Source organism: Carassius carassius, chromosome 1, assembly GCF_963082965.1.
Source record: "Carassius carassius chromosome 1, fCarCar2.1, whole genome shotgun sequence".
In the NCBI taxonomy this organism is placed as follows: Eukaryota; Metazoa; Chordata; class Actinopteri; order Cypriniformes; family Cyprinidae; genus Carassius; species Carassius carassius.
This window is the reverse complement of record NC_081755.1, coordinates 1,703,561-1,713,389: the sequence shown is the minus strand read 5'-3', so window position 1 is coordinate 1,713,389 and position 9,829 is coordinate 1,703,561. Positions and strand designations below refer to the sequence as shown.

General features: G+C 39.3%; 1 protein-coding gene across 1 annotated transcript in view; it reads left to right on the top strand.

Annotated features, from left to right (window-relative positions):
- LOC132138271 (gastrula zinc finger protein XlCGF8.2DB-like) overlaps positions 1 to 9,829 on the top strand; it is a 61,160-nt gene that overhangs the window by 11,695 nt on the left and 39,636 nt on the right. The gene's annotated exons all lie outside the window — the stretch shown is intronic.

Below are 9,829 nucleotides of genomic sequence, written 5' to 3'. Positions count from 1 at the left end.
TACTTGTCATGATCGCCTGTTTCCACACCTGACTGCCTCCTTTGCTATGGTTTCAAATATTGCAGTAGACGCTCTTATTTTGACTGTGTGGAGATATTGTGCCTTTCAGTTTACTGCTAACTTGGAATCAAAATATGACCTTTCTGTTTTAATGTGAAATGCCACAATGTAACTAAATGGTTATAAATAAAATGGTGAACTGCATGAAGTATTGAACATTGCACTGAATTATTTGATGCATGTTTAATGAGAGAATGCCCATGTAAACTTGTTTCAAGTTGGGACCAGGAGTGGGGAATGTGGGGAATGCTGGAAGGTCGCTCTCCTGCAGAGTTTAGTTCCAACCCTAATCAAACACATCTTAACAAGCTAATCAAGGTCTTCAGGATACAGGTACAGTTGCGATCAGAAATATTCAACCCCCTCACCTCAAAAAGACATTATAGTAATGTTGATAAAAGATAATGAAAATTAATGGGGAAAAAAAACTTGTGAAAGAACAATTTATTGATGTGTACGAGTTATTTTGACCACAGAAGTTGACTGAACTTTGAAGTTCAAATAAAAATTGTAACACATGAGCATGTGCAGCATTATTCTACTCCCAGCTTCAGTACCTTGTGGAGTGTCCTTTATTTTTTATAACTTCTAACAAACAGTTTTGATAAGCGCTGACAAGCTTCTTACGCCTCTCGATTAGAATCTTTGCCCAGTTTTCACGTGCAAAAGTCTGTAACTCAGTGATGTTTGATGGCTTGCGTGCTGCAACTGCCGCCTTCAAATGCCACCAAAGATTTTCAATTGGATTTAAATCTGGTGACTGAGAAGGCCACTCCAGGACGCTCCAGCATCTTTTCCCCAACCAAGCTTTAGTTGATTTGGAGGTGTTCTTGGGATCATTGTCTTGCAGGAAGATCCAATGATTTGTCAACAGAAGGCATCACGTTCTTCTTTAAAATGACCCGTTATTTATGGGAATCCATGATGCCAGTAACATGATCAAGATTGCCAGTTCCTGTCACAGAAAACATCATCAATGACTCACCTCTGTGCTTAACCGTGGGGATGGTATTCTTTTAGTTATAAGCCTGACCTTGTGCAAGCCAGACATACCGCTGGTCCATATGTCCAAAAAGTTCCAGTTTGGTTTCACCAGTCCATAGAACTGTCTCCCAGAACTCTTTTGTTTTATCTAAATTCCTTCTGGCATATTCTAGTTGACTGCTGATGTTCCTTGAGGTCAAGAGTGGAGTGTGTCTTGGGATCCGGCCATGAAGTCCTTGCTTATTCAATGCACGTCTTACAGTTGCCACTGAAGCACTTGTACCAGCCTTCATCAGGTCATCCTATAGCTGTCTTGCAGTCACACGGGGGGTTTTCTTAGATGTCCTGACTAAGTTGCTAAGGGCCCTTGATGAAATTGTGGGCTTTCTTCCACGGCCAGGCAGGTTTGCAGTTGTTCCATAAGTTTTAAACTTCCTTAAAATGCTCCCAATGGTGTCTCTTTGAATGTTAAATATTTTGGAAATCTTATACCCAAGGCCCTTCAGATGCGATGAAATAATCTCCTCTCTCAGATTTTGTGGAAGCTCCTTTGTCTTTTCCATGATAGCAACTTACCTTGAAAACCTTCATGGTTGGGGTTTATATATGCATCACAGCTGAAGCAAATAGAGGATCATTATAGAGTTGCCAAAGACTTAATGATGTTTCAGCTCCACTTCAGGCCATAAAAACTGTCAGAAAGCTTTAAAAATAACTATTATATAGGGGTTGAATAATTGTGACATGGCTTAATCATCTTAACAAAATATACTGTTACATACAAATATTACATCATACATTTTCTGTGTTGATTTTATGCAACACTTAACTCATAAAGAGGTCATCCAAAGCAGAATCCTGCACTTTGAAAATATTTTTATTCATAAATCCTTAAAACTGGAGGGGTTGAATATTTCTGATTTACAACTGTAGGTGTTTTTTTTCAGGGTTGGAGCTGAAACCTGCAGAACAGTGGCCCTCTAGAAACAATGTTCTGGACTTAATTATGGCTACTCTTGGATAGGGTTGGGTATCTTTGGGGTGTTTTATGATAACGTAAAAAAAATAATGTTCTCTTTTGTTGGACAACAGGTTTAGAAACGCTTATCATTGCAAGTTATTACAAGGGAAGTTTAACTTCATGCATTTTAATTTAAGCACATTTAATGTAGCTAGGTAACAGTAGGTTACCTGCTGCCATCAGAGTAAAATGTTTTTTTACTCTTTTTCTTGTCTTGAAGAGCCTGCAGTATCACGCTCCTGGAGTATCGCCTACCTCCTGTACAGGCCTGGCAGCTAAACTCTCAGTTTTTCCACTGTAGTATACACCTCATTCCTTTGCTCATCATCAGTGAAAAAAGAAAGCTTCTTAAAACGTGGCTCAAGAATTGCAGCCTTGATATAAATACTGCTCTCCTCTTGAGGGTCTTAGTAACAGCGCTGTCATCTTCATGTACCACCAAGTGTCGTTTCTTAAGGTCAAGGTCAAGGCTAAATTTATTTATATGGCACAATTTAAAACAAGAATGTTGACCAAAGTGCTTCACAAGCAGAGCACATACACACAAATAAAAACAGGGCTGGAAGGTATTCATATGGGGTTAGAATTGTTGCTTTATTCCAAATAAATAGATTATGATCCACAAATAAATGTAACAAGATTCACAAAAATATATCAAATTCACAAATAAATGTACAGAGTTTCACAAAAAAATATAAAACTCACAAATAAATAAAATGAGATTTGCAAATAAAAATATATATATTTACAAATGTGTTTAATGTCACAAACACAACTCTACCTGGTATTTATTTGTGAACCGCTGTCTGTGCATTTGTAAATCACTGCACGCATTTGTGGATCGGTTCCTGTGCATTTGTGGATTTGAAACACTTCTAGCGTCGACGTGCAGATAAATCCACAAATAAGTGGACTCCACCCACCGTTTACTCAAGCCAATCAAATAACGGCCACATTGAGCTGACCAATCGTAGCACGTTATCGCTTCAACCAATCACGTTTTGGCTTAAATCCAGGGGGGGGGGGGGCGTCTTGCCTGATCGGCCATGTTGTGCGTACTTGTCTGTAACGTTACTTGTGGACTTGTGAAATGTCATCAGTCGCTGCCCAAGTACTGTTTCCCTTTTCAAAGTTCACATCTAGCCAAGTCCAGTTCAAATCCCCGGATGTGTTCTTGCTCCGCTCCTTTTACCGAGGATGCATGGAGAGGTGACTTGTGCGGACTTGATACGGGCCATAACCCAGAATTCAGCTCGAACCAGGTTAGCATCAATGGCGGAGGAGAAAACTCACAACTGTAAGTTATACATTTCGAAATACTATTGTTGTTTTATCACAAAATGTAACGTAGTTCTAAGAGTTTTTATGCCAGAATGTTGTTTAAACTTCAAAGCTACCGTCGAATTTTGAAAATTTGCTCAGACTATTTCGTTACGAGTTGAAAAGTAGCCTAACCCTCGGCAAGTCCTCCTAAAAAGTAGCTAGGCCCTGTAACATTTTGTAAAATATGGGGCTGCCTGTGTTGATTCTGTAGTGGATAAACATTTGATATATTTTGCTTTGGGTATATCTAATGGGCAATTGTTTTGCCTGAGGGAAAAGTTTCCTAACTAACGTTTGCCTAACGATACTTATATCAAATGCAAACCTTATTTTAGAGTGCTCTTGTCATTTTAACCAAAATAGTTTGCTTGTCTTTATTTAAATTTTTTTTACAAATTCTTTTATAATTGTATTATTTTTCATCAACTTAAATTAAGCATTATTTTTTATCAAGGGACTGCTGAGGAAACTCGGGCCTTGATAGAGTGGCGGGCGGCCAACGAAAGGCTTTTCACCGGGAGGCGCAATTCCTCCAAAAGTTGATGGGAGTGAGTATTCATTTTGAGTGCTTGTATAATTCCCTGCATGTCTGAAGGTTTGGAGCTAGATTTGGACAGTCTTCATCCATAAAAATGAATACGTTATTGAAGTGGAATCATGTAAATCTTTATGGTTTTGTTTTGCCTATAGGCATTTTGTTCCACTTCTGGTTTGGCCATAACTGCCAAACAGGCAAAGAAAAAATTGAATAACCTAAAAGATAAATACAAGGTAATCTGCCTGTTTCTCTACTTTCTGTTACTGAAAGAGGCTTACCAAGATGTGTGTAAAGACTTTCCGGTCATATTTGAAACCTAACATAGATGCATTGGCCCTTACATTTTATTTTGTAAAATGTAGTTTACTCCGTTTACATTGTTTACTCTGAGACTGTAAAAAAAATAGTTCACCCCAAAATGAACATTCTGCCATTCACCTACAATTTTAAGTTGTTTCACACCTGTATACACTATTTATTTATTCTTTTTTTTTTTTTTTTTGCTTTACACAAAGGAAGAATATTTGTAACCTAAGAGTTCTGGGGCACCACTGACATGTGTAATTTTTTGGTGCCTCAAACTGTTAGGTTACAAAAATTCTTAAGAATATCTTCCTCTGTGTAGAGCAAAAATAAAAAATGTCTAAAAGTGTGGAACAACGTGAGGTGAGAACATGACAGCATTTTGCTTTATTTCAGGAGCTTAGGGACCCACCCACAGGAAAAGGGGTAGAGGCCGGTAGTGTGACTGCTGCCACCTGGCAGTGGTACACTGCAATGGATGCTGCACTCCAGGGGCAGCACTCAGTTACTATGCCCGTAGTTGTTGCATCAAACCCACTGCCACTACAGGTGGCTCAGTCAGCACACCAGGTTCAGCCCCTTCTGTGGAAGCCAGGAGTAGCCAGCAGTCAAGAAAGAGGCGACGGGACAGCCAGGCTCTTCTTTAGTTTCTAAAAGAACAGGCAGAGAGGGAAGAGGAGAGGGAGAGAGAAGCATTGGCGAGAGAAGAGGAGAGAGAGAGGGCAGCAACAGCCAGAGCAGAGACATATGTCTCTTTTTGAAAAACTTAATAAATTCTAAATTAATGTTGTATTTAATGATAAATGATTTTATATAGATTATTTGAATAAAAAATAATAAAAATGAATGTTTCAATTTCAACCCTGGCAAATCATTGTTATAGCAACAGTGTATTCTTTATATTTACAACAAAAACACAAATAATATAAAATAATGTAATATCCAATGTCTATAGTGGTATACAATTATTTACAATAATGCAGTTAAATCTCAAGAAGAACATACCAACATTAAGAAAACGTATAAATGTATCTATACCCATCTACTTGCACATTTATTCATACCTATCTTTCTAATTAATGTCATAGCTATTTCAACTGTTTATGTTGCTCTTTTAATGAACATGACAACATCTGGAAAAGTTTACTGTCTAGATGTAGTACTGTTCAGTTAGACACCCAGGCAGTTCCACGGGAGAAGAAAGCTGAGCAGCCAGACGTCCTCTGAGATGGTTCCCTGATAGGTCCCTCTCACCCACTGCTGCATTCTCACCATCCTCGCTGTCTTCTTGTCCTTGGCTTTCTTCCTCCTCCTCCAAGAGATCACCTCCCATCACACAGATGTTGTGGAGGATACAACAGGCACCAATCACCTTTGGGGCGAACAGTGGCCTGATCTCTAGGGCCCGCAAGAAAATTGCACGCCAGTGAGTTTTTAACATCCCAAAAGTGCGCTCGATGATGTTCCGTGCTTGTGCATAATGCCTGTTGTATCGGGCTTCAACTTGGCCTGTTAATCAAAAATCGTGTAGAAAATGTGTAGTGTATTGCAAATTCATAACAGTAAAAATTTGGTTTATCGTGTGTGTGTGTCTGTCTGTCTGACATAAAAAAAGTGTTCTTACTTGCGACAGGCTGGCGGTATGGGGTCATGATTGCAATAGGATGCTGCAAGCAAGGGTATCCCCCATCTCCCAAAAGATAGTATCCAGCTGGTGAATACAAAGCCTGCTGGTACATTGGTGATCTGCGCAGCACAAGGGCATCCTGTACAGAGCCTGGATTGCCAATATACACATCTATAAATATGCCTTTAGCATCACAGGTGCCCTGTAGAATGATGGAAGGGAAGATCTTTCTATTTATGTAGCATCTTTTTTGTGGCATTGCAGGAGGAACAATCCTGATGTGGCACCAGCAGCACAGCGGAATGCCTCATGGCCAGCAAGGTGAGCAAAGCCACCCCCCACCTCATCCATTTCCTCTGCTTTTGGAAAATGAATAATTTTGTGGAGGATGGTCATCATCTCCTCCACAACATTGTGAACAGTCCTACAAACTGTTGAAAGTGGCATGCTGAAGTCATCTGATGTGACCCTGTAGGATGCTCAACAGGCAAGCCAATAAACCGTAACAAGTACTTCAATTTCACGGCTCCATCCATGGGCTTTTTGACGGGGCAGCATCTGTACCAGCATGTTGATGCTGTTCCTGGAGAGCCTGAAAGCTGGCTTTAAATCCTCTCCAGAAAAAAACTTGACCAGGATTGGTACCTGGTCATTGATCTGTGAATACCTGCGAGTGGGACTTTGTTCCTGTTAAAATATATAGATAATATATTAAGAATGTTTTTACTTTTGTTGTATTATGTATTTGTTATATGTATTGCTTTTAAAAAGTTGTTACTATATGTACTGTCGTTGCATTGTATTTATTATATTTTTGGATTTAATATAAGCTATATACTCAGTTGTTTTAAGGATTTTGTCTAAAATTTACTAAAATCTGCCATAATTAAATCTCCCTCTAACATTTGCTCTTTTCGTGAAGTATTTCTTTATACTCTATTTCGGTTTCATTCATTTATTGATAAGCTCTAGCACAACATTCATCCCAGAGTCTAAAAGTTGTAGCCTATATGATTATTATAGATATTAAATTGTCCTGTTTGTGTTAATGCAGTAATATGATGTGCACCTAGCTATATAAAGATGATAAACTATCAACTTATTTGAGCACCACAAAGACAAATAAAAGGTGTGTGAAGTGTAAGCTAGTTAATTTAAATGTTATCAACTGTCAAACCTATTGTACTTGTCAGTTTATTTGGTATACTGAAAAATCTAATGTTGTCTCATTACATCCCTGCAATAGTTTACATAACTTTTTGTGAGATAGTACTTTGTAGTCTGTTGATAGGGTGCCTATATGATACATTATAATAAATTTTTATTATGACTTTTCATTTGGATATACCTAACTAAGTCCACATAAGTATATGGGCAGTTTATGAAGAAAGAATAATTAGAAAAACGTACAATGCTAGAGAGACATGCTAATATGGCACGTCTCTTCGCCATCCTCCGCTGCATCCTGGCTTTTCTTTGAAGGATTCGTCTCCTCCGTTCGGCAGCCTCCTCTTCAGCATCTTGATAAATAGCAATTGCAATGGTAATCCTAAGATGTTCCATTTTGATTTACACTTATTTACAATTGATTTACACTTTTCAACCGTATTATTTAAATTGTAGCTGAGTGGGTTTATTGCTAGATTGTTCTTAATGAAAAGAGGCAGTTGTTTCCACATATTTTATTTATTTTGAACGACGTAAATATAATCACAGTATTAATGTTACCTGAACCACATATTAATGTTTAATAGTTTTTAAAATAAAAAAGAGACAGTCGTTTAATATTATATTCAATTTCATTATAAATATAAAGTGAAAATAATCAGAGTAGGTAAATATTAGTTTTTTAATACTAATATATTTAATATATTGAAAATAAAAAAGAAGTTAATTCAAGTAAAACATGCATGCTGAGTGAAGCTATCAAGTACGCTGCCGTTCCATTTGTAGAATGACTGGACTCGCGTCCTCCCGTCCTCGAGAGTTCGTTCTTCTGAGTCCAACTTGGCATGTCCAAACTCGGAAGGACGGAAGTCCAGACTCTGCGAACTTGGTATTGAGAAATGCCCTGACTGTCTGTTGTTGGTCTCAAGTTCCCCTGGCTGTAAGCCAAAACGTGATTGGTTGAAGCGATAACGTGCTACGATTGGTCAGCTCAATGTGGCCGTTATTTGATTGGCTTGAGTAAACGGTGGGTGGAGTCCACTTATTTGTGGATTTATCTGCACGTCGACGCTAGAAGTGTTTCAAATCCACAAATGCACAGGAACCGATCCACAAATGCGTGCAGTGATTTACAAATGCACAGACAGCGGTTCACAAATAAATACCAGGTAGAGTTGTGTTTGTGACATTAAACACATTTGTAAATATATTTTTTTTATTTGCAAATCTCATTTTATTTATTTGTGAGTTTTAAATTTTTTTGTGAAACTCTTTATATTCATTTGTGAATTTGATATATTTTTGTGAATCTCGTTACATTTATTTGTGGATCATAATCTATTTATTTGGAATAATGCAACAATTCTAACCCCATATATTCAGTCCAATCATAAAAAAAAATATTTAAACACAATTTTAAAATTACAAAATAAAAATAAATGTTCAACCCCTAGCATTTAAGAGATATAGAAGATTAATCCAAATTAAGAATAAGTCTGAGTAAAGAGGTAGGTTTTAATTGATACTTTAAAAAGGCTTAATGTAGAAGAAACTCTAATATTTAATGGTAGTGTATTCCAAAGTTTTGGAGCATAGACTGAAAAAGACCTGTCGCCTCTTGTTTTCAACCGAGATTTCGGGACATTTAAAAACAGCTGGACTGATCTCTGAGGAGAATAGAAACCGTCTCTGGTTACTCACGTAACCTTAGTTCCCTGAGAGGAGGGAACGAGACATTACGTATGGGGAAATCCATTTCCTCGAAATTATGAAGTCTGATTGAATAACTCTTTTGCTTGCAAATAGCCAATGGCGCCCTCGCCCTCACCTGATTGGCTGACAGCCATCAATATAGGTGACGGCGGGCGCCAAAAACCTCAGAATCTTCGACTGAACGAGAGTTATGAGGCTCCTCTCAGGGAACTAAGGTTACGTGAGTAACCGGAGACGTTCCCTTATCGAGTCGGTCTCTCAACATTACGTATGGGGAACAATAAAACCCCCGCCGTGTGGGAAATACTGTCCGGCCCAGCTCACATCGAGCCACAGAAGAGCATACACTAGTTCTTACAGCTCATTAGCTCTAGGTCGGTTACCGGACCTGGTTGAAACCCCTTTTGGCACAGAGCCAAATCAGCTCTTACACCATCGTAACCCAGTGCACCTAGATAAGCAACACTGGTGTGATATGGGGAAAATGCAGCAATATGTTGGTGCTTGGGAATACACTGCCGGCTTATAATGCGGGCATAATAAAGGTGCCACACTAGATAGTGAATGAATACCTTAACCGCAGCTATTACTAAAACAACTGACGCTGTCTATATGACCTGGTCGAAGCCATGGCTAGTGCACGCGCCAGGCAAGGCGTGCCATAACCTAGTCCAATGACTGCTCAACTCCCTCCTCCTGCACTGACAGCACGTGTGATGCGAATGAGGGAATGTCCAAATTATAGAATCTCGCAAACGTGTTGCGAGACGACCAGCCCGCTGCGAAACAAATGTCCTGAATAGACATGCCTTTCGCCCAACTCCATGACGACGCCAAACTCCTTGTGGAGTGGGCGTGCACTCCGATTGGGCAGGCGGTTCCCCGGGAAGCATAAGCTAGTCGCACAGCCTCCACTATCCAGTGTGATAGCCTCTGCTTCGACAGCGCGCTGCCCTTCTTGGCACCCGCGTAGCAGACGAAAAGCTGGTCTGAAGTTCGAAACTGGCTAGTTCTGTTCACATAAGCACGTAGGGCACGCACGGGGCACAAAGCGCACTTCTGAGACACTGAATTACTGTCCTCCTCGGGGCAA